The sequence below is a fragment of the Meles meles genome, chromosome 2 (assembly GCF_922984935.1).
Source record: "Meles meles chromosome 2, mMelMel3.1 paternal haplotype, whole genome shotgun sequence".
NCBI classification, from domain to species: domain Eukaryota; kingdom Metazoa; phylum Chordata; class Mammalia; order Carnivora; family Mustelidae; genus Meles; species Meles meles.
Genome location: NC_060067.1, coordinates 47043309 through 47069325, shown reverse-complemented (window position 1 = coordinate 47069325; position 26017 = coordinate 47043309). Strand labels below are relative to the sequence as shown.

The 26017-nt window shown below is 36.1% G+C and overlaps 1 non-coding gene and 1 pseudogene across 1 annotated transcript; both read right to left on the bottom strand.

The window, feature by feature from the left end:
- Positions 1 to 7428: 7428 nt before the first annotated feature.
- Positions 7429 to 25619, bottom strand: LOC123936829 (annotated as a pseudogene).
- On the bottom strand, positions 14922 to 15024 carry LOC123937796. Its single transcript, XR_006817585.1, has one exon. It is a non-coding gene; the product is annotated as a U6 spliceosomal RNA (small nuclear RNA).
- Positions 25620 to 26017: the final 398 nt, after the last annotated feature.

Below are 26017 nucleotides of genomic sequence, written 5' to 3'. Positions count from 1 at the left end.
GTTGCTAGGACTTCTAATACTATGTTGAACAAGAGTGGTGAGAGTGGGCATCCTTGTTGTTTTCCTGATCTCAACAGGAAGGCTGCAAGCTTTTTCCCATTGAGGATGATATTTGCTGTGGGTCTTTCATAGATAGATTTTATGAATTTCAGGAATGTTCCCTCTATCCCTATACTTTGAAGCGTTTTAATCAGGAACAGATGCTGGATTTTGTCAAATGCTTTTTCTGCATCAATTGAGAGGACCATGTGGTTCTTCTCTCTTCTCTTACTGATTTGTTATATCACATTGATTGATTTGCGAATGTCAAACCATCCTTGTAGCCCAGGGATGCTATATGTAGAAGTGTGAAACTTGACCATTCTCTTACACCATACATAAAGATAAACTCGAAATGGATAAAAGACCTCAACGTGAGACAGGAATCCATCAGAATCCTAGAGGAAAACATAGGCAGTAACCTCTTCGATATCAGCCACAGCAACTTTTTTCAAGGTATGTCTCCAAAGCCAAAGAAAGCAAAAGCGAAAATGAATTTTTGGGACTTCACCAAGACCAAAAGCTTCTGCACAGCAAAGGGAACAGTCAACAAAATAAAAAGGCAACCCACGGAATGGGAGAAGATATTTGCAAATGACAGTACAGACAAAAGGTCGATATCCAGGATCTATAAAGAACTCCTCAAACTCAACACACACAAAACAGATAATCAGATCAAAAAATGGGCAGAAGATATGAACAGACACTTCTCCAAAGAAGACATACAAATGGCTATCAGACACATGAAAAAATGCTCATCTTCACTAGCCATCAGGGAGATTCAAATTAAAACCACATTGAGATATCACCTTACACCAGTTAGAATGGCCAAAATTAGCAAGACAGGAAACAATATGTGTTGGAGAGGATGTGGAGAAAGGGGAACCCTCTTACACTGTTGGTGGGAATGCAAGTTGGTGCAGCCACTTTGGAGAACAGTGTGGAGATTCCTCAAGAAATTAAAATAGAGGGGCGCCTGGGTGGCTCAGTGGTTTAGGCCTCTGCCTTTGGCTCAGGTCATGGTCTCAGGGTCCTGGGATCGAGCCCCGCATAGAGCCCCGCATCGGGCTCTCTGCTCCGCGGGGAGCCTGCTTCCTCCTCTCTCTCTGCCTGCCTCTTTGCCTAGTTGTGACCTCTCTCTCTGTCAAATAAATAAATAAAATATTTAAAAAAAAAAAAGAAAGAAATTAAAATAGAGCTTCCCTATGACCCTGCAATTGCACTACTGGGTATTTACCTCAAAGATACAGATGTAGTGAAAGAAGAGCCATCTGTACCCCAATGTTTATAGCAGCAATGGCCATGGTCGCCAAACTGTGGAAAGAACCAAGATGCCCTTCAACGGACGAATGGATAAGGAAGATGTGGTCCATATACACTATGGAGTATTATGCCTCCATTAGAAAGGATGAATACCCAACTTTTGTAGCAATGTGGACAGGACTGGAAGAGATTATGCTGAGCAAAATAAGTCAAGCAGAGGGAGTCAAGTATCATATGGTTTCACTTATTTGTGGAGCATAACAAAGAACATGGAGGATATGGGGAGATGGAGAGGAGAAGGGAGTTGTGGGAAATTGGAAAGGGAGATGAACCATGAGAGACTATGGACTCTGAAAAACAACCTGAGGGTCTTGAAGGGGCCGGGGGTAGGAGGATGACAAACCAGGTGGTGGGTAATAGAGAGGGCACGTATTGCATGCAGCACTGGGTGTGGTGCAAAAACAATGAATACTGTTATGCTGAGAAAAAAAAAAAAAAAAAAAAAAGAGGTAATGCCAGAGGAATCATCCAACCTGTGGAGCTCATGAAGCAGATGATATTAATTCTAGGAAAACAGAAAAACTTTCTCTACATACCAAAGTGGCAAGTACACATATCTGCCACTGCTGAACTTAAGGTAGCATGAATCTAGAGGTAAAATGGAAGCCAGGCAGTTGAAGGAAGGGGGTGACCCGAAAATAAGTGAGCAAACACTAAGGTCTGCAGTTTGGTGGAGTGCCAGCCTACACAGATCCAGATAGAGATGGTCTCTGCAGTGGATAGAACACAGAAATAAAATTGTAACTATATTATGCAAATTATAGAACTAAACTATGTAAGATACATTTATATAAACATACTGGCAGGAGCAGTAGAGAGTATTGGTGGTGTTGATATACATGAGTTTATCTATCAGTGGGAAGTACACAGAAAATATCTAAAATTGATATCCAGCAATAATACAAAGATTGTGTGCAAATAAGGATATACTTAAAAAACTAGAAAAGATAGCTTAAAGAAACAAATATGGGTGCTTTTTGAAATTACACTGATTTGTATGGAGAGATACTTGATAAATTATTCTCTAAAAATCATTATTATTTAAATATTTAACTACTTGCCTGCATTAAGCTGATTAAAACTCACATGTGCACACAAACACAGGCATAACACTTGCCAGTCACCCTTTATATCTACCTTGGTTCAGCATACCTTTCCTGTTTCCCCAATGTATCACTAATTCTCCCTTGATTCTTCATAATGTTGCTATTATTATTGAAACAGTTTTTTAACTGGTTCTCCTGTGTATATGTCTGTCCTCTTTAGTACTGCTTTAAACACCCAATCTCCTCACTGTAGCTAGAATAATTTTCCAAAACTATTTTTTCAAAGAATTTAAATAATGACTACACAGAACATGGGGCTCAAATTTACAAAACTGAGATTAAGAGTCACATGCTCTACTGACTGAGCCAGTCAGGCACCCCCCAAAACTATGTTTTGATCATAATACTTCTTTGCTTTAGTAAGTCCAGGGTTTCCTCTTACTTTATAAAATAAGGGTCAAATAAATAATAAATGACTCAGACTCTGCTTCTTCCCCAACCTCCCAGCCTTCACTCTCACCAAACTTCCAGCTGATCTCTCCTCTCTTATCACAATAAACTGGTTTTAATTTTTGGAATATGTTATTTACCTCGTACCTTTCTGCCTCTAAATTCTTCAGCCTGGAGCATGTTCCTCATTCCTTCTCCCTCCATTTCACTGTGTCTTCAATTACAAATTATCTTACTCCAAGACCTTTCTTCCTATGCAAGACTAAGTTGGAACAGTTTGTCATATGTTCCCAGGCATCCTGTAAGTTTTGAGTAACATGTCATGTCCTTCATGTTAAATATGTATCTCACTTTTTAACAGTAGGCTTCCTGAGGACAGATATCATTCTATCTATCACATACACATTATATTATATATATTCCTATATTTATATATCTTGTATATATTTCTATATGTTACATATATTCTTATATGTAATATATACGCATATGTTTATATACTTTTTTTCATGTGCTCTGGTGCTTTGAATAATCATTAAGATCAGGTTTTTATTTACATAGTTATGTAGGAAAATTTGAATTCTTAGAAGACTTGAAATTAGTAGCAGAACTGCAATAAACAAAGAAAGACTGCATTTTAGACAAATTACAATGCTTTTCAAATCCATTTAATATATTCTACAATAATATATATTAATTATTGAAAGTATGTGTGCTGGGTAAATTTTATATTCAATAACTCCACAGTTCAATAGATAAACTCTCTTGGTAGAAAGTATTCATAAGGAGAAATCCATTTCCTAAGTAAAGTGAAAACTTTTAAGTAATATAATACTAAATATAAACTACTCATAATGACTTTAGTGGTGAGTAAGCTAAGTATTTTTATAATGTTCTTCAAAATATAAACAGTTTTATGTTCCTGGAGGATGTAACAGGCAGGTATAATCACATTTAATTTTCCTTTTCACATTTAATGGAGAAACACACAAAAAATAAATAAAAGAAAGGAAAATCAGTAAAATTGGTCTCAGTTTCTTCACACTAGGTGTCCTCAATTATTTAAATGACATGTTTTCCAGATATAGTGCTTTCTCTCCACCAGAAATGCCCCACCTCACAGGCAACAAGCACCAGCAAAGCCTTTATTTACATTGACTCTATTATATGACTCAACTCAATCTGTATAAAAAATCTCAGAAAATTATATGAACATCATCACTAATGCTCCTTATTACAGCTCTCATTTCTCATTAGCTTGGTAAAATAGCTCATATTTACTTTCCTTTTGTTACATTGTATGCATGAATATTATTAGACATATAACAAAGACAAGGTTTTACTTTGTCTTTTCTTTAAGTTGACTTGTGATACCTTGCATAAAGTTATGCTACCTTACCCTGTCTAATCCTGCCAGTATTGACTCCTTCAAAAGGAAACACACGGAAATATGTCTAAAGGGTCTTTGCTGAAGGTCTCCTTTAGTAGAAATTTGGGCCCTGTCCTGTTTTGCTTTTATTAGTATTTTTACTTTATTTATTTATTTATTTAAAAAGACTTTATTTATTTGACAGAGAGAGAGAGATCACAAGTAGGCAGAGAGGCAGACAGAAAGAGAGGGGAAAGCAGGCTCCCTGTCGAGCAGAGAGCCAGATGCCGGGCTCGATCCCAAGACCCTGGGATCATGACCTGAGCCGAAGGCAGAGGCTTAACCCACTGAGCCACCCAGGGGCCCCAAGTACTTTTATTTTTTTAAGTAACATGTTTCTAAGCTTTTTTAAAACTGGATTTCATGTTTTTAGGGAGTACAATATCCTTGGTGAGTCTACTGAGCTCTGATCCAAACTCATGGGTCTAAGGTAAGATATGTAACAAAACAATTTCTAATACATTTCTTTAAAAGTGTATTTTTCACAGCTAAGGCAAAACTGAAGTCTGAGCAGCCAATTCAATTACAAGGAGGATTGAGACAAATGAAATTTGCCCATTTGTGAATTTCTTGAGTACTTACTATGTTCCTAGTACTTTGCTCACAATGACTTTTGATAGAATTTAAGCAAAGGCGGTCGTCATTCTACAGATGTCACGACCCCAAGGTAATATACTGATCTGTATTTGTGGGATGCAGGACTTTAGGCTGCTGAAGTATTTCCAGAACAGAAGATAACTGGTATCTTCAATTTGTGTTATACAGAGTTGGCTTTGGAGACATTTACTATTACAAATTCAGTTCTTTAAAAAAAATCACACAAATTAAAATAGTTACTCTGAAAGAGGTCGATGAGAATATGTTTTGGGGTTTTAAGATCCCCTATACACTCTGAGAACCAATGAATTCTGTGATGTCACAGACATAATACCATATAAGTATTTCAATATAGATAATGAAAGAATATGCAGGCAGTAATAGTTGGTAGATGAAAACCTGATGGAACGGAACCAATAAGCTGGCAGTTTGAAGCCTGGTTCATTCACTTAATAGGCTCTAGAGTCAGGTGACAGGTTAAAGGTCGTCGAGCCTTAGTGTCTTCTTATATTGAAAAGGAATATTACCACTTAACTTCGAGAGCTCCTGTGGGCATAACTTGAATGAAATAATTGTGTCAATCTCCTGTTTAATAATACATTGCTTAATAAACATTGGTTCTCCTTACCAAGATCCACTGGTTACATTTCTCTTGAAGTCACACAAATCCTAGTGATTTGGTGACTTTCTCTGAAATTGGTTTTTGTTTTCATGTTGCTTCTTTAGTGACTTCCTAAGGCTGCTTCCTGCTGGAATACTGTATTGTTCTATGCATTCTGATGTGTTTCATCCAGCACCCATATACTGGGTGTAAAATAACAGCAATCTCTTTCCAGCTCCTGCTGGGCTTGGACCCCACCCTCCTCTGGGGAGCTCAGCTCACAGTGATCTCTTACACATCATAGGTGTGAGACCAGGACTGACTTCAGAATTTATAAAATCCAATTCTACATGTAACATCAACTCTACTTAACTACTAATTATCTTATTATCCACGTGTTTCAGAAAGCACTTTATATAAATATAATATTTTATGGTGTCACTCAGATGTGCCACTTATGTCACCTTTCTCCTTTTCATCTCAGTTTCTTATAGGAACCTGAGAAGGCTGAAAGTTGAAAATACCTGAATAAAAGTCAATATGTAAATTTCCTTAATGTCTTTACGCTCCTATGAGCAGGTTGTAATACTAAACTCATCATTTACTTGAACTTCACTTTTCGTTAAAACATTTTTTCAGTATGCCAATAGTGTAACAGAAAATAAGTGGTTAACAAGTCCAAATATCCAGGAAGTAGGCTCAAATAGGGTTGACTTTAAGGAAAATTGGCATATCATCAGATATGCCATTGAGACATTATGCCAGTTTCCATAGAAGGTTTTGAGAACATTTGTGAACTTTTTGGTTGAAGATGAGTTTTGTATATACGGAAAGTATATATATCATATATATATACATACATATACATATATACACACATATATATAAAAAACTATATATCAGTTCTTTGTTATGCTCCACAAATAAGTGAGACCATATGATACTTGACTCTCTCTGCTTGACTTATTTCGCTCAGCATAATCTCTTCCAGTCCCGTCCATGTTGCTACAAAAGTTGGGTATTCATCCTTTCTGATGGAGGCACAATACTCCACTGTGTATATGTACCACATCTTCCTTATCCATTCATCCGTTGAAGGACATCTTGGTTCTTTCACAGAATCAAAAGGGAAGTTTTCCTGAAACAGCTGAGCAGTGGTTTGCTACTTGTGACTGGACCTCTGTCCCTCAATCGAGTTCCTCTGTGTAGAACACACCAGAAATTTGTCATTGCCACTTCTACCAAAATTGGTATCAGCAGTGTGAAAATCTGCAAACATCTCACTGATGTTTATTTCAAGAATAAGTTGCATAAGCCCAGACACCAGGAGGGTGAAATCTTCCATGCCAAGAAAGAGAAATATGAGATTACAGAGCAATGCAAGGTTGATCAGAACGTTCTGGACTCGCAAATTCTGCCAAAAATCAAGGCTGTTCCTCAGCTTCAAGGCTATCTCCACTCTGTATTTTCTCTCACAAATGGAATTTGCCCTCACAAATTGGTGTTCTAAATTTCTTACAAAGAACCTAATTAAATAACTGATCCATTTAAAAAAAAAACTTAAAAAACACATGTTGCAAAAAAAAAAACTATATCAGAATTTTTATACATACAGTCTTTCCTCATTTTAGTAAGACCATTCCAGTGTTCCACTGAGGACTTTTTCCTTCAATGTTCTATTTGGCACTCAGAGGGCTTAACAAGGTCAGAGGGTAAAAATGTTAGGACAGACAGATTCTCCTTCCAGGATCAGCATTCATATATATATATATATATATATATATATATATATATATATATACACACACACACATACATACATATACATATATATATATATATATATTTTTGTTGTTGTTGTTGTTGTTGTTGTTGTTTGTTTGCTTTCATGTTGTTTTTTAGTGACTTCCCAAGGCTACGTCCTGTTGGAATACTCCAGTGTTCTATGCATTCTGATGTGTTTCATCCAGCCAGGCCTCCACAATGGCTGTGGTATTACTTAGCATACAGACTGCCTGTTGCATGTTGGCCAGGTCTCCCCTGGGCACCACTGTTGGGGGCTGATAATTAATGTCAACCTTAAAACCCGAGGGACACAAGTCCACAGATTGGATGGTGCACTTGGTCCTGACAGTGGCAATGGTGGCATTGGGCACCACTTCTCGGCAATAGAGCATACGGCAGGCCATTTATTTGCCATGGTGAGGGTCACACTTGACCATCTGGTTGGAGGTTCAAAGCAGGCATTGGTGATCTCTGCCACCAACAGCTGCTCATGGTAGGCCTTCTTAGCTGAGACAATGCATTGAGTAGGTCACCAGGGAGAGGAGGATGTGGGGGAGGACACTAGGTTGGTCTGGAACCCTGTGAGGTCCACACTGAGGGCCCCATTGAAGTGCAGGGAAGTAGTGATGTAGGACATGATCTGACCAATGAACCAGTTGAAGTTCAGGTAGGTTGGTGTAGGTAGGATGTCTGATGTCCTGAGGTTGGTGTAGGTAGGATGTCTGATGTCCAGGTTGCTGGCAGATGTCAAAGATGGCCTCATTGTCCACCATGAAGGCAAAGTACCAGTGTTCCAGGATGGTGTGAGTGGTCAGGATGGAGCTTTCATCATTACAGATTTATATATTCTAAGGTATAGATCAGCAGTTCATGTCATTTTACTGCTATGTATGAGTCTTTTTTATTTTTTAGGATTTTTATTTATTTATTTGACAGAGAGACAGAGAGAGCACGAGCAGGCGAGAGAAGCAGAGAGAGGGAGAAGCAGGCTCTCGGCTCAGCAGGGAGCCCAAAGTGGGGCTGGATGCCAGGAGCATGGGACCATGACCTAGTCGAAGGCAGACGCATAACCGACTGAGCCACCCAGGCACCCCTATGTAGGAGTCTTTAGTCTACTTCTTCCACACCTTCCCTATTCAGTGGCCAAAGGCAGTACAGACATTTTAGTAGTTATGAATATAGTTACTATAAACATTTGTGTATGTATTTTTGTTTGAACTTATGTTCTCATTGTTATTGGGTCCCATGAATGGGACCCATGAATGGGACCCAATAAAGAGTGAAATAATAAAAATAAATATATAAATATACAGATGTTCAGGCTATCCATTTAAGCTATGTACTGAATGAGCTTTATGAGTTTTGTTAATTTGTATTGCTCAAGGAATTTACTGACTACAGCTATGATGTCAAATTTATAGGCATAAGATTGCTCATAGTACTGCATTTTTATAGTTGATGTCTATAGGATCTGAGTTGATGCCTCCTATATTTCATTTTTTATACTTCCAAGTTACAGCTTTTCTATTTTATTGTATTGTATTCTAATTTATCTGATCAATCTGGCTAGAGGTATACCAATTTCATTGATCATTTTTTAGCCAATTTTCAGTTTCACTGTTTTTTTTTCTCCAATGTATTTCTACTCTTTTTTTTTTTTAAGATTTTATTTATTTATTTGACAGACAGAGATCACAAGTAGGCAGAAAGGCAGGCACAGAGAGAGAGAGGAGAAAGCAGGCTCCCTGCTGAGCAGAGAGTCCAATGTGGGACTCGATCCCAGGACCCTGAGATCATGACCTGAGCCGAAGGCAGAGGCTTAACCCACTGAGCCACCCAGGCACCCTGTATTTCTACTCTTAATGTCACAGCTTTCATCAATTATCTTTATTGTACCTTTCTATTTAGTATGGGTTTAATATTTAATCAACACAGAAGATGAGAATGCTTCCTTTTTCTAATTTATTAAGAGAGAAATTTAGAGGGTTAATAGAAGAATTTCCTTATTTTCTAATTAATGTGCTTATTGCTATAAAATTTCCTCTACCCACTGCTTTAGCATATCAAACAACTTTTGCTGAGCAAAAAATTTACCTATAGCATGAGGACTGAGTCCATCCAGACAGCTGAACTGGTTCTATATTTTGTTGGAGTTATTTTTATCAGTTCTCAGCAACTTCAAAGTCCTCTGTTTTTGTCCTTTTTAGGGTAGAGAGGGTTAGAATTTTTCTTCTCCCAGTTTTCCTCAGCCAGTCTTTTGCCTTAGGCTTTCCTGTGTGTCTGTGTTGCAGATAGGCTCTCTCTGACCCTTTGTGCTTTTTCAACAGTAACCCCTCTCACTTGTTATTCAGTATTTGCTAACCTGATGGTTGGCAGTCAGAGAGCATTCCTTGTTATCCTCCTTCAACCTCATTCTTGGGCAGGACCCTTGTCCCTATACCTGACAGCTGGTAATTTCTCTGCAACTCATCCCCCTTCACCAGCGTTGGGAAATCACTAATGGCCTGGGACCTGGATGATTTTTGCTCCTCCTCTAGGGTCGATTGGCTCTTTCTTTTATATTTCCTTACTATGATCTTGAACGCCAGAGTTTGCTACTTGTTTCTCAGCGGCTGAAGGCTTTTGTTCGTTAGGGTCTATGTGAAACTTTATTCTTTTCTGTATTTGTGGCCATTCCTTCCTCTAGACCTATACAACCCAAGAAAGCTTTGTCCAGTCTCTTTCCCACACTATTCTTTCTTGTAAGCACCCAGTAGAAGTCTATCAAGAAGAGCCTATGAGAGGATACAGTTCCCCCTTGAATCTACAGCACTCAGAATTTCTATACTACTTCACTAGCCTACATACAACCTTTAGTAATTTGTAAAAAGTTTAGTTAATTTTTCTTATCTATTTGAATAGTGGTGCTGTCTTTTTCCTGATGCCACAGGTGAGCCCATGCTCATGTTTCATCTCTTCTGGGAGAACTAAATCATACCTTTAATTTCAAGAAAATTAGTATGAGATTATAGTGTTTCATATATAGTTCTGCTATATTATTTTGAATTTTGATATTTATAACATTTATACCTTCTCTTTGAGCCTTTAGTTATAAAGTGAAAACAAATATTTTAATGATTTTACCTAATTCCCTTATATTTCCTAGAGCATAATATATTAAACCAAATTAATTTCTTCTTGAGTTTTCAAAGCATAATAAAACTATTGTTATGCTTTCAAAGCTTCTTCTGTTTTATTTTTTGTTTTTTTTTTAAGTTCTTTTATTTATTTTAGAAAGAGAGAATGAGAGTGTGTGAGTGGGAGAGGGGCAGAGGCAGAGGGAGAGAGAATCTTCAAGCAGAGGACCCCAAGATCGTGACCTGAGCCAAAACCAAGTCAACTGCTTAATGGACTGAGCAACCCAAGTACCCCTCTTTTGTTTGGTTTTTGTTTGTTTTACTGATATAATCTGTATGACAGTTTTCCTATATAAATTCTACAAAGTATTTGATCTATTTAAAATTTTCAAATTTGGGGTATCTGGGTGGCTCAGTCAGTTAAGCATCTGCCTTCAGCTTAGGGATCGAACCCTACATTGAGTTCCCTGCTCAGTGGGGAATCTGTTTCTCCATCTCCCTCTGCTGTTCCCCATGCTTGTGCTCTCTCTCTGTCAAATAAATAAATAAAATCTTTTAAAAAATAAAATTTTCAAACTTTAGGGACACCTAGATGGCTCAGTTAGTCAAGCATCTGCTTTCAGCTCAGGTCATGATCTCAGGGTCCGGGACTAAGTCCAACATCAGGCTCCTTGCTCAGTGGGGAGCCTTCTTCTTCCTCTCCCTCTGCTTCTCCCCCTGGTTGTGCTCTCTCCCTCTCTCAAATTAATACAATACAATCTTAAAAAAAAAAAAGACAAAATTTTCAAACTTTATTGAGGCCTGTGCAGGAACCAGTGTGTCTGTAGTTTGGGGTTGCTCTCTTTTATTTATTTATTTATTTATTTTACAGAGAGAGAGAGAGAGAGAGATCACAAGTAGGCAGAGAGGCAGGCAGAGGGAGAGGGGGAAGCAGGCTCCCCGCTGAGCAGGGAGCCGGATGCAGGGCTGGATCCCAAGACCCTGAGATCATGACCTGAGCCGAAGGCACAGGCTTATCCCACTGAGCCACCCAGGCGCCACACTCTCTGTCTTTTAAAGCAAAGTAGAGGGTTTGTACTCTGGGAAGACAAAATTGTCTTCTCCTCTGAAAACGCCTCCTTCATAGAGGGCTTTGGTATCTCCTGGAGTAGGGAAGCTGGGATTGAGGCCTCATGAATCTGAGTTTTTCAGGTGAGGTAGAGAAAGATGAGAGTGCTTATAACAAAAATCCCAGAGTTTAGTGTAATTACCTCCAGAACTCATTACTGTTAACCCAGCCTGGGCTTCATGACAGTCCTAGAAATGGATTCCTTAACAATAAAATAATAATAATATAGTTAAAAATAAAATAAAATTTTTAAACTTTACCTCTGTGTCATTTTATATTGGATATTACTTTTGCTTTTTTTTTAGATTTTATTTATTTGACAGACAGAGATCACAAGTAGGCAGAGAGGCAGGCAGAGAGAGAGAGAGAGAGAGAGAGAGGAGGAAGCAGGCACCCTGCTAAGCAGAGAGCCAGATGCGGGGGTCACTCCCACGACCCTGAGATCATGACCTGAGCCGAAGGCAGAGACTTTAACCTACTGAGCCACCCAGGTGCCCCTGGATATTACTTTTGCAAAATTTAATTTTTCTAAGTCAAACTTTTAAATCTATATTTTTGGAACGAATGTTATTATTTAAATATCTAGGTAATACTAATTTTGTTTTGTTCTCTATATTGAGAATAATCAGTATCATTTTATATTGATTACTTTTAGCTTGTCTAGCTCTTCTGGGGTAATTTTTGTAAATTTTAAATGCAACAAATTGATATGGATCTATGTATGTTCACATTTCAGTATATTTTTGTTTATGCATTTTAGCTATTATAATTTTCTGTTATTTATTTTTACAGTAATATTTATTAAGCACTGATTAGAACTTATGTTTTTATTGCTGGATCAAAGAGCAACAAGCATAAACAGGGCAAAAACATTTAACATGGACATATGGTAGGGACAAAATATATTTTTTTTAGGAGAAAGATGTTAAGATAGCATTCCAGGCTAAAGAAAGTATATGAATAAACCCTAATAAAGTGCAAGAATAATCAAACCAAGGATAAGGGAAAGGGGGGTAGTTAAAGAAAACCAACACAGAAGAAATAATGAGGTTATATTGGGAAATAGGAGACAGAATATTAAACATTTCAGTGTGGCCTGTAGAGCTTGTGAATAATAATTGCAAAATGGGCCATGTTGAGAAGTAGTCTGAGTTGGTTTTTCAGCAATTCTTCCCTCCTTCATAGAAATCTGGGAAATGGTTTTCAAGCAGTATTTTTAGAGTACAACATTTTTTGGAAATATATTCCTTCTACAAATATGATCACTAAGGTAAAGTGTTTGTTGTGCATCTTGTGTGGGAGCTACATTCTTCTCCTGAATCTTTGTTTATTAGCAACACTATTGTGTCCTTATACAATAAATAAATAATTAATATGCAGTCTTTAGACATATCTTTGAAGGGAGTGTCCAGTTTGTTTATAGAAGAAGTAAATATATTATTCACACAACCAAAACTTAACAAAGGTAAAAAGCAAGGATTGTTTTTTTTTTCTTATTTTACATAGACCAATATAATTAAGAGTGTGTTTTTGTGTGTGTCTATATTTTGGTTAAGAAATTGCTGAGCAGTAATTTGGTCAGATAATGAGATATACTACCTTCTTCAACATTTTTGTGGTCGTCAATGTGTATTTACGTATCTAGAGAACATAAAGGTATGTGTATTTTGATTACTTTATTGCTGCCCAAATCACCCTGATAATGTTTGAGTACCAAAGGAACAGGTTTAACCGTATATCAATCCACACTAGGAGAAAAATATTTTCAAAAATGAACATCACTCATTACTGATTTTTTTCATAAGTATCCCCAATTTTTACTCCAGCTTCATCATGGTATGATTGTCAACAATTCTCAAGAAAGAACTGCACAACCTACTATAAAAATAAGTAGAAGGGGAATAATCTGATATTCATTTGGTATGTGGGAGGGCTTTTTTTAAATCTTTTAAAAAATTATTTATTTATTTATTGGTATGTGGGAGATTTATCTTCATCACAAATTCAAGTCACCCATTCTTTCTTTCATTTAAAAATATCTATTAACTACTAGAAACTATGTTAGGTATTGAAGAGATGGCAGTGAATGAAACTGACTAAATCTTTAGCTTCCTGAATGTCATATTTAGCTTTGAATAAGGCAGAATATAAAGAAAGTATATAATTTATTCATTGATTATAAGTGCAATGGTGAATAAAATAGAGACTGAAAGGAAAATAGGAAGTATGTGTGTGATGAAGGACAATTTTATTCATTACTGAAGAATCAATTAAGAAAGAATTTAGCAGCATCCTGATGCAGGTATGGGGACAAACCACTTACAAATATCAGAGTGTGAAGGCAGTGGAGAAAAAGAAGTGACTTTGGTTCAGAAGCATGCCTGATCTACTGATTAAAAAAAAAAAAAAAGCTATTATCTGAATTTTGGAATTACTTTGACTGGGATAGGAAGGTGTTAAGGGCCTGCACAAAAGATCAAGTGATATGGCTGTTTCAGTGGGGTCATCTGGTAGTTTTACAGAGAACAGTCTGTTGGCACTGAGAGCATTAGCATTAGCTGGCTAATGAGTCATGATAATGGCCTGTTTTCCTGTGTTTGTGTACGGGTAGTAGAAATGGTCATATTCTAGTATATTATGGACATAGAGGCAGCAGATTTTCTTGATTGGTAGAATGTGAGAAAAAGCAAAAATGATTTCAAAGTTTTTGTGTGTGCTTGTTTTTCTTTCTCCTGAGCAACCGAAAGGTTATAATTTCCATGAACAAAATGGGAAAGGCTATACAAGAGCAAGTTTGGAAGGAAAGATGAATATCCCAATTTTGGTCACATTAATCTTGAGTGCTCAAAATAAGATAAATAGAGGGGATAAGTAGAGATATATAGACAACTGGATACACAAGTCTGAAATTTCAAGGGAAATCCAAACTGAAGATGTAAAGTTTGGGGTGATTATCATCATCATGTATTTTGTATCAATGTCATTATATTGGATAACATTTCAAGTCAGTGAAAATAAACTTCCAAGTGAGGAGAAATAATCTGAAGATGTCCAAGGGCAGAACACATTTGGGAGTTAAGAGAAAAAAAAAATAACTATCAAAGGATAATGAAAAGGAAATAATCAGGTTCTATTCACAGTCATGGGATATTTTAAAATTATCAGCCATTTTAATATCATATACTTTAATCATGGAAAATGGTGTGTTCAGAAGAATATTATATTCCTGCTACAGATGAAGAAAATAATTTGGGGGACCATCTTACTCAAGATCACATATTTTAAGTCATGAAGGTTATATTTTTATTCTCATGTTGGAATATCAAGTCAAGAAAATTTTATTTCACACTATTCAGCTAAATGATGGTTCCTTCTACATTTGTGTCTTTGGGTCCGCCAGATACAAATATCAACTCTGAACACTGGCTTAAATATTGCATTAAAAATTTGTGTGTCATCCTTCCAAAAGGGCCATGCTAATCTTCAATGTATTATTTCAATTTTAGTATAGATACTCCTGAAGTGAGTGCTAATATTGCAAAAAAAAAAAAAAATATATATATATATCAGCTAGAAAAATATTGTAAACATTATCACAGGTGATACACAAAACCAATAATTTTGGAAAGATTTTGAGATGGGTAAGAAAGATAGAAGAATTTGAAACAATTGAAGGGGAATGGCAGGAAATATGGACAGCTTGGGCTCTGTAAATGAAAAGTAGGCTTGAATATGTTGTTCAGTAGAATTCCTGGGTTGTCAAGGATCAGGATGAGGCACTAAGTTTCTGATAAATAGTATACAAACATGATATCTTTGTTAGCTATGAGACATATAGGAAAAAAATGTAAAGAGCACAATATCAGTTTTAACAAAAGCTCAAAAAACAAACATCTACTAGCTAGATAATGGAGTCCATACTCATTCAAAGATACAAATTGAATCCTATGATATGGACATATCTCTTATTTTTATGTTTCCTACTAATTTTCAAGTGCCATGGTTCTTTCCATGCAGGAATTTCAGAACATCCATTTTATCCATTTTAGACCTTCCTCATCCCTGTGAGTATTTCATGTCAATTTTTCTTAGTATTTACAATATAGATGCTTAATATTATAATAGATATAGCAATACACTAAGAAGTAAAAAAAAAAAAAGAAAAAATCTTTCACTTAACTTTTCAATATTCATTGCTAAGGATCTCTTCTAGTCAGAATAACTTTGAATGCTAATAATTCATATTATAGATATAATTTTTTGAAAAGAATTATTAGGTTTTTTAAATAAACATGTGTTGAGGATTTAGATCCTAAGTAGACCCTGTATAAAAAAGATAAGTTGGGTAGTCCAGTTGGTTAAGCATCTGCCTTCAATTCAGGTCATGATCTCAGGGTCCTAGGATTGAGCCCACATCAGTCTCCCTGCTCAGTGGGGAGACTGTTTCTCCTCTCTCTGCTATTTCCTCTGCTAGTGCTTTCTCTCTCTCTCTCTCTGCCAAATAAGTAAATAAAATATTAAAATATAAAGAAAAAGATGAGTTGGCAAAGTTATAAAATATCTCCTCTATTTGATATCTTTCTGTAATATTTGAGTTTTATAGTATCAATTTTCAGATGTGCATGTGGCACAATGATATCTCATAAAACTCACTTTATCAATATTTTTGAATACATTCTATGAGTCATAAAGCTTGCTAAAAGTTTACAAGGACTAAAGACAATAAAACATTTCAGGACAAAGGCAAAATGACATGGGCAAGTCATGCGATGGAAAATTCTAGGACTGATGAGAAGTATGATTCCAGAGTTCTTAAAATCCTAGTAAGAGTACCTGTGGGTCGTGATGGGCCCACAATACAACCAATCCTATGACATTGGAAAGACCATAAAGAAAATGTTTACCTACTCTAATTCTTCTTGATAGTCATCTTCATCTGATATTGCATTATTTGTAACAGTACAAAAGCCTGAGGAGATCATCTGACAGCCAAGGTCACAAAATAGACTGAAATATGATGGATTGTTGCCCTTGCTTTCCATGAGTACTTTTTGTTTTAAATCAATAGTTTTTAAGCATAGTTCATGAACACCAGGGGTCCCTGGGACAATTCCTGGTGGATTGAAGATAATTTTTTTTCCATAAAAATATGAAAACAGCATTTGCCTTTTTTTTTTTTTTTTTTTTTTTTAGTTATGTTGACACCTGCACTGATGGCGAAAAAGCAGTGGTGGTGTATTTTACTTGGTGTTACTTGACATAATCACATTTCATGACCATTCCCCAGGCTGTGGGCACCTGAAAATAAGAATGAGATTTTTAAATTATTCTCACTTCTCCTTAACTTTCTTAAAATAAAGAATTGAAGTGAAAGACAATCATGTTCCCTAAAGTGTTTGTTGACTTGAATAACAATCATAAAGCTGTGGAAAGCAAACTCCTCTTAAACTTAATTATAGATACCCTAGTAGTTCTTTGCAGTCAGTTCTTCATTTGCATGAATTATTTTTTTCAAACTGAAATGTATTAAAAGAAGAAAAAATGTTAAACAAATCTACATGCATGAAGCAGAACTCCCCCCTCCCCGGCCAGGCTTTATAAAATTCCCCACTCCATATTGGTGTTTGAATAAATAATTATATTCATTAATTCATGAAGATTTATATAGCTTTGTGATTATGAACAGGGAAAAATATGAGAAAAGTCAAGGTTTGCAAAACAAAATCTTTAAAGTAAGCAAAAATTTCACGTCAGTCAAAAACATTAAAGCTTGATGTTTTTGGTTGATTTTGAAACCCCAAGTGCTAAGCCTTGGGCATAAAACAAGAAAACGATGAGGATGACTGAATAAAGCACACATTCACCAATAGCTGGCAGGTTTTGAAAAGGTTAAGATATGAATCCTCGGCTTTATATATGTATAAATATGTATTAATGCTTGTCTATAGTATTTAAAATTATTTATAGATACCATTATTCAGGAAAACAGAAATATAAAAAAAATTCACAGATTGAAAATGCAATAAAATAAAACTAAGTGAAATATTAGGACAAAATATCTACACTTGTGATGGCCTTTAAATATCTAGAAAATGTTAAAAAAATTACATTTCTTGACATTGAATATTTAGGTAGAATTTGAAATTTAACTTTTGCTTTTACATTAAATGTGGAAAAGCACTTCATTTCTCTTAATCAAATGCAGTTTTATGCCTACCAAGCTATGTTCAGAAAAGGCAGAGCTGTCAACAGAAAGCCAATTAAAGAGGGAAACTGAAATTCTCCTTGTAAAGAGAACTTGATAGGACAAATGCAGGATCTTATAGCTAGGATTTTAGAGTTAGACCTTGAGTAAAAAAAGCCATTAGAGCCCGTATCAATGCAATGTCACTTTGATAGATGTCAATTAGAACTGTCATCTGGAGGATTCTTTATATATGTATGCCATTTATTAAACTAAAAAAAAAATTACCAACCAAACTTACTGTGGTAATTGTTTTTGCCATATATACAAATATCAAAATGTTATGTTGAACAACTGAAAAATATGTTATATGTCAATTATATCTCAATAAAAATGAAGAAAGACATAAAGACAATTTAACAAGACAGCTATAGAAAAGCACAATTTCAATTGCTGACCTTCCAACAGCAGATGTTTTTTGGACCAAATCAAGAATTCTGTGAAAGGTGTCCTATTACGTGAGCGTCTCAGCACACATTGGACTAGCCCCTCTTGACCCTACAGCTCCTCACTTGCATTCAAAGTTACTACTTCTTCTTTTTTTTTTTTCCAAAGATTTTATTATTCGACAGAGACCGAGAGAGACAGGGAGAGAGGGAAAACAAGCAGGGAGAGTGGGAGAAGGAGATGCAGGCTTCCCGCTGAGTAGGGAGCCTGATGCAGGGCTCAATTCCAGGACCCTAGGATTATGACTGGAGCCAAAGGCAGACGCCCAACTAACTGAGCCACCCAGGCACCCTCAATGTTACTACTTCTTAATTCTACCCACTTTATTCTTACTTTCCTTCTTAAACATACCACTATTTCATTGTTATTTATTTTTGGTATAGGCATGCAGTGACAGTTTTATTACTTCATAATTACTTTATTTTATTATTTTTTTAAAGATTTCATTTATTTATTTGACAGAGAGAGAGAGAGAGATCACAAGTAGGCAGAAAGGCAGGCAGAGAGAGAGGGGCAAGCAGGCTCCCGGCTGAGCAAAGAACCCCATGTGGGGCTTGATCCCAGGACCCCGGGACCATGACCCAAGCCGAAGGCAGAGGCACAACCCACTGAGCCACCCAGGCCCCCCTTTTTTCATAATTATTTTAACAACTGGCACAGTGTCTCTTAATTCGGAAATTCACTTTATTTGGGGGAAAAAAGTACCTTGATAGGTTATTAACTTGAGAGATAAGGCTTCAAGGGCTATGTTGGCTGGGGGCCAGTTGAAAAAGATATGTTTGTGGCTGCTCTGTATACAACAAGAAAGAGGTGTATTTTACCCAAAGAATGAAGGTTTTCTGGGTAGAAGAGGGATCAGCAAGATTGAGGGAAACTGAAACAAGGTGATATTAGGGACAGTGAATTATCACTCTCTTTACCACTCAATGTACTGAGTGAAAGCCAACAGGCATTTTAAAGAACTGTGATGACTCCAGTCCACATTTCAAAATATTTGCAGATATAAAGTAAACCCTATCTCTATGCTACTTCAGGTCTTTAAATCCTGCCATATGTTCCTATGTTATGTAGGCATTAATGTTTTGTGGAATATGAAGTAGGTGCTGAATTTCACACCTGGGCATATTCTATGTAGCAGGCAGAACATACTCCTATCAAGAAGCCAGAGAAAACTATGAGAATATAAGTGCACTGGGAAATTGCAGAAATGTTATGAGAATGCTAGATTTTCATAGTCCATGGAATTCTATGAGATTTTTTTAACTGTGAGAATTAGACCTAAAAATGATTTTAAAAATCAGTATTTTCCTTCTCTGCATGTAGCTTAAAAGTGGTACTCAGAAAATAGTGCAAAAGAGAAAAAAGGAACCAACTGGCTCAAAATTCTCATTTATTTTTTATTATTTTTAAAAAATATATATTTTATTTATTTGTTTGACAGAGATCACAAGTAGGCAGAGAGGCAGGCAGAGAGAGAGGAGAAAGCAGGCTCCCCGTGGAGCAGAGAGCCTAATGTGAGTCTCGATCCCAGGACCCTGGGATCATGACCTGAGCCAAATGCAGAGGCTTTAACCCACTGAGCCACCCAGGTACCCCTCAAAATTCTCATTTAGTCTGTAGTTTATCTCATTTATGTGTCCAGATATTGAACTTCAAAAATCCAAATATATGTATTAAAAAAAAAAAAGCCTAACAACTTCACATGAATGCTATTTTGTTAATCCTAATTTACTCTTCAGCTCCAAAATAAGTTAGTGTCTCTCATGACATTCATTCAATGATCAATGGGTGAGTTATTCTTTGACAAATGCAAATTATCCATTCATTCATTCAACAAAATATTTACTGACTGCCTACTACATGCCAAACACTGTTGTATGAGTTAAGTTCACAAAAATGAAGAAAACATATTCTTCATCCAGTTACTAGTAGAATGACCAGTAAACAAGTTTGTCTTTATTTTTAAGCAAATTAAAGCTAGTTTCACAGCAATACATGTAGGAGTATCTGATTTGTTAAAAATTGTAAAAATATGGAGATATGAATCCTTGTATGAAACAGAAAACACTGAATGTGATGGGAATAGGGGCAAGAAGGGAAGGTAGGAAGACTATTACTTTTCACCTTTTATACTTATATCTTTATATCTTCTGTATTGTTTAGACGTATTGTTGATGTATGTGAATATGCACATATGCATCTACCTATTATATGTAACATAATACAAATATATTAAATACAATATAAAATGTAAACAATAATGTGTATTACTATTTTATATATATATATGTATGTATGAAGAGAGAGGAGGGACACGAGCAAATATAAAGCAAGCACTTTTTACAAATTAATTAAAGTTTGTATTTACTGACGTTTCCTTATTCTTCCCTGATAATTCTTTTTCTGTTCCAGAATACCATCCAGGATACTAAATTGCATTTAGGCATTGTGCCTTCTTAGACTCCTCTTGGCTGTGACATTTTCTTAGACTTTACTTTGTTTTTGTGACTTTGACAGTTTCAAGGTTGACTGGTCAGATATTTTGTAATGTCCCTCAATTGGCATTTGTCTGATATTTTTCACATGATTAGACTCAGGTTATGGATTTTGGGGAGAAAGCCACAGACATAAAGTGCCATTATCACCACATGTCAAAGGTACACACTATCACTGTTGATGTTAAGTAGCTTGGTGAGATGTTTTTGTCAGGTTTCTCTATGATAAAGTTACTCCTTTTTGCCCCTTTCCACAAAGCAGTCTCTGAAAAGAAGCTGCCATATACTGCCCACACTTAAAATTCTGGGTTAATTTTCCTGGAGGTCAACTTCAGGAACATGTGTGTGTGTAGAGGGTGAAGGGTATGGGGAAGTAAGTGTGTGTGGCAAGAGGACTAAGACTCCCAAGATTTTCTTATTGTTACTATAAGTCACATTAAGCCTCTGGCAATTTATCAAAATTGCCATTTCAGTGTTTCTACTGTTATGGTTCTAACAGCTTTTGTTCCACATAAGCAGGTTTAGCTACTACTCTCTGGGTCTTCTAGCTTTCTGGATTTCAGGTTGGCGTTTTCCCTGCAATCCCAGTTTGTTGATAGGTCTGAGAAGATCCTCGAGTGTTGGCTTGTCCAACTTTCTCTAATTGTAAAGATAGTGTGCTGATTTGCTAGAGTTGCCATGACAAAGTATTGCAGAGTTGAGTGGCTTAAGTAACTAAAATTTATTTTTTCCTAGTTCTGGGGACTACAAGTCTGAAATCAAGGTGTCAGAAGGGTAGGTTTCTTCTGAGATCTCCCTCCTTGGGCTCTATATGGCCATATACTGTCCTTTTCCAGAGTCTTCGCATAGTCTTCCCTCTGCACATATCTGTTATTTTCTCTTCACATGAGGATGTCAACCAGTCATATTGGAATAGGGCCCACTGTAATGATTTCATTTTAACTTACTTTATCTCCAAACATAATCACATTTTGAGGTGCTGGGATTTAGAATTTTCAACATATGAATTTTGTGGAGACATGATTCAGCTCGTAACAGGGGGCAATAACAATTTTCAAGCTCTTTTACATATTGGAGCTGAAACAGAGAAGTGCTAGTAAGCAAACTTTAATGCCAGTGTTCTGTGTGTTGTGCTCAGCTGTGTTAAGTATTATTAGCAGAAGGTCCACAGTGAATTATCACTAAATAGTCTATATTAGCTCAGGTTCTACAGAGAAAGAGAACCAATAGGACATATATATCTGTACTATTCCTACATCTATCTACCATATCTGCCTTTCTGAAGAGATTTATTATAAAGTATTGGCTCACTTGATTATGAAGGCTGAAAAGTCCCACCATCTGCCCATCATAGACTGGAGAAACTCAAGAAAATATATGGCATAGTTTGAAGGCCTGAGTGCCCGAGAAACAATGGTCCTAATTCTAGTCCATGTTTGAGATTCATGAATACTGAGGGCAGGAGAAAATTGATGTTCCAGAATCAGAACCAAATAATTCATTATGATTATTGCCAAAGTGAAAGAAGATAATCTCTCAGACTAGATAGGAATATGACTGTACTGTTAGGAGCTCACCTGAGTAGGGAGGGACAGTGAGGTGCCAGGTATCAGAATGGCCAATTGAAGCAACATGCCACAACATATTAAGTTTTAGTCACTCGCTTAGATAGTATGAGCAAGAGTCATTAAAAAAAAAAAAAAGGAAAGAAAAGTCAAATCCATTTTCTCCCATTGAATGGTACACTGATTAAAGATCAAATGGATCACGATACACATGGGGATTGTCTTGCTTTTGAGGGAGCCATGAACAAAAGGCTACAGCAGTTTTATAGACTATGGGGAACTGGCAGAGAGAAGATGTAGGAATGGAAAAGACTGGATACTGAGTCGTATTGGGGTTAAATTTAAGATTTCTCCCTTCTCCACCTTAAGAGGATCTCAGGAAGGTTCCAGAAAGCCTATCCCCATTACTTCATATGAAGAGACCTAAGGATGAAGTTACCTGGACTAAAATCACAAATATGGAAGAGAGTGTGGCAGTCCACAAGGGCCTATTTCTTTGACTACAACTCTCTTCAGAGACGGTGATACATTGGCTGTGCGCCAAATGCAGTATGAGAAAGAACCACCCCCTCATCCCCCAGCCTCCCAGATAAAGCCTTTTGTAACTGCTTATGATCAAGCCAAAAAAAAAAAAAAAAATCACACAAATGTTTTTAACTAGGAGTCAGACTTCTCCTATACCAAATTATCTCCAAAGGAATTGGAACTTCAGAATAGAAACAATTATAATCTTCAATATTATGAAGGTTAAAAATAAGAAATAACATATCTAAAAATAGTTTTTACATTTCTTGAAAGTTTTGATTATGATGCATAGGATACCCTCATCAATGCATACAATATGCTTTAAAATACAGCAAATTTACTAAGATTTTCAAAACAGTTAACTTCAAAATCAATGAATGCACAACTGATTTTCATTTGGAATTGGGAAAGTAAATTTGGGAATAAAATTTGGCAAATTTGGGAATCACTGAGGAAATCAAGAACTCAATAGGTATCTTTTTATTGCATTACAATGAATAAACAAGTGAATGATCTGTATTTCAAAAACCAGTAGTTCTCAAACTTTACCTTAAAAAAGTTTGCTAAAGTGCTTATTATGGTAACAGTTGAAAATTTTCTGATTAGTATATTACAGATAAAGCCTAAGATTCTGCATTTTTAACAAACTAGTTGGTATAATTCTTATTTACATAGACTTCAGGCTTTGGGAAACATTGCTATCTGATTGATTTGAATGGCAAAATTATATTATTCTCAAATAAAGAGAAATAGTTAGAGATGGTAGAAAAACCAGTGTAGTAGATTTTTGTAGTGTTTGATCTGAGATCTGCCAAGGAGTCTTGCTAAAAAAATTATCTGGGTAATTTCCTGAGCTCTTAGTTTCTTCATTGTTAGAATATGATTATAAAATTTCAGTGTTTCCATTGAGCTTTAAAATTCTATGTGGATAACAAAATAATGATATTAGAAAAGTCATTTTACTACTTTTAGAGTCACTCAAAGTATCACAAATATGTGATATTTTGCAAATTTTGAACTGGCAAAGCTTTATTTAAACTATTTCTTGGATTTGAGAGACATTCACAATCTTATGTACACAAAGGATGCATTCCAGGAAATGGAAGTGCTCACCGCAATATGGACTCCTTCTGTTTATGTCAGGGTGGTATTTGTGCTTATTTTTATAATTAAAAAGAATGACAGATTTTTCATGAAAGAGCTAGATAATGAAAGATTTACTAATTAATTATAACAATTGATAATAATGACTATCTCAGATTTCAATTTTATTTTCACTTCTTTCTAACAAGTGAGTTATAAACAATTATTTTCTTACGAATAATGAATTCTAATTCCAAAATGAAAAAAACAAGCATTTGGTACAATAACACATTTATTTTAATTTTATCCAACTGATTCTATTCTTTACTGAAACAACAACATAGAGGTATGATTAAATGTAAAACGTTTGATGTCAAACTGCCCAATAAGGCCCAAATTCTGTAACTGTCATGGTGAAAAATACTGGGCAAGTGCTTAATCATCTACAACTTAGTTTTTCAGAATCTATAAAATGAGGATCTTAATAATGGTGGCTGTAATTTGGTTTTCTGTAATTTGATCAGAGCGTTTCCCATTTAGAACTTACCTTTAGCTTATGCATCAACAAGCAAAGACATAGAGGATAGAGAGCATTATTCTCAAGTACACTAATTTTCTAAAACAGAACACTCAAACTCAGATAAGTTGCCAGTCTTATTCAAAGTCATGCAAGCATATTAGGACACAGGAAACCAAATTTGTTCCATTTCTAAATATTTATCACTGTAGACTAAGTTGTATCATTTTTTTAACAAATGTAGAGTACTGAAAGGAACCTAACATTCTTTCAAGAACTGACCATGGTACTAAGGGTCAGGTTAATTTCTCAGATTTCATTATTACCTTCTGCCTGTGGAAAAATCTGCTTGAGATAGTCCAAACAATTGGAACCCACAGTTTTCTTTGTGCACAGAAATCACAATGTAACAAAAGCAAGCATACATATATAACAAATCTGTGGTCATAATGGCACACCATTATAATGAAATGTCTTACAGAATCTCAATAAACAAAAGTAAGGATTTGTAAGGATATGTCAAAACAAGTTTCTGCATAAGTAACCTGCAGTCCCCCAATATGACCTTCCCTGATCCATAGTATCATGAATATGTCACTTTAAATAGCAGTTGTAATTAAGGTTATTAGATAGTTGACTGAGAGAGAGAGAACATTAGGGTACAACTAATCATGTGAGCTATTTAGAAGAGGTTTTTTTTGGCTGGTGGTCAAAAGGAAACTCACAGAGATTCAAAGCAGGAGAGAGACATCAATCATCGTTGCTGATTTGAAGATGGAGGAGGCAGCCACATATGTAAGAATGTTAATGATCTTTAGAAGCTGAAAATAGACCCCAGATGACAATCATCAAGGAAACAGAGACCTTAGAACTACAGCTTTAAGAACTGGATTCTGGGAACACTTGGGATGAGATTGGAAGGAAATTCTTCTCCCAGGTCTTCCAGATGAGAGCCTACTCACCAGATACCTTAGTTTCACTTTCTGAGACTGAAAAGCAAAGAACCCAGTCAAGACTGCCCAATGTTCTTACGCAGATCGGTGAGCTAATAAATGGGTTTATTTCAAGTTGTTAATATATGATCATTTTTTACCTAGTAATAGAAAACTAATACAAAACCCTTGGCATTCAAACATGTTAAGGAGGTCATCAACAGGACGTGATTATCAGCTGATCCACAAGCTGGACTTGGCAATCAAAACTTCCTCAGCCTCTTCCCTGTCCTTGGAATGTACCTGCTATCTACCATTCCTACAGCTGGAGCCATTTCAAGGACACAACCTTGAGAGAGTAATGTGTTGTTGAGAGCATCTGGACTGTGCACATAACTAAACCCTGTTAAGACCTCTGTATAAACTTTCAAGATTCTGGAATGTGAATGTGGAGATATACTCATCATATGGGTCACCCAAGATAGGACTCATAAATAAGTTCCCGTGTTTATTAAAATGGCTAATTGCTTATCTGTCATGGCCTGCTTTTCTTCCATTTCTCCCTACCCTGTAGCTATGAGGGCTAGTTTCAAATTTCACCTGGGCAACTCCCCAGGTTGTGAACCAAAGAGATATTCTATGTGTTTTTGCTGTTCCACTTAATGTGGAAGTGGAGCTATGAACATCAGATGGCACCTGTACTACTGGTATAATG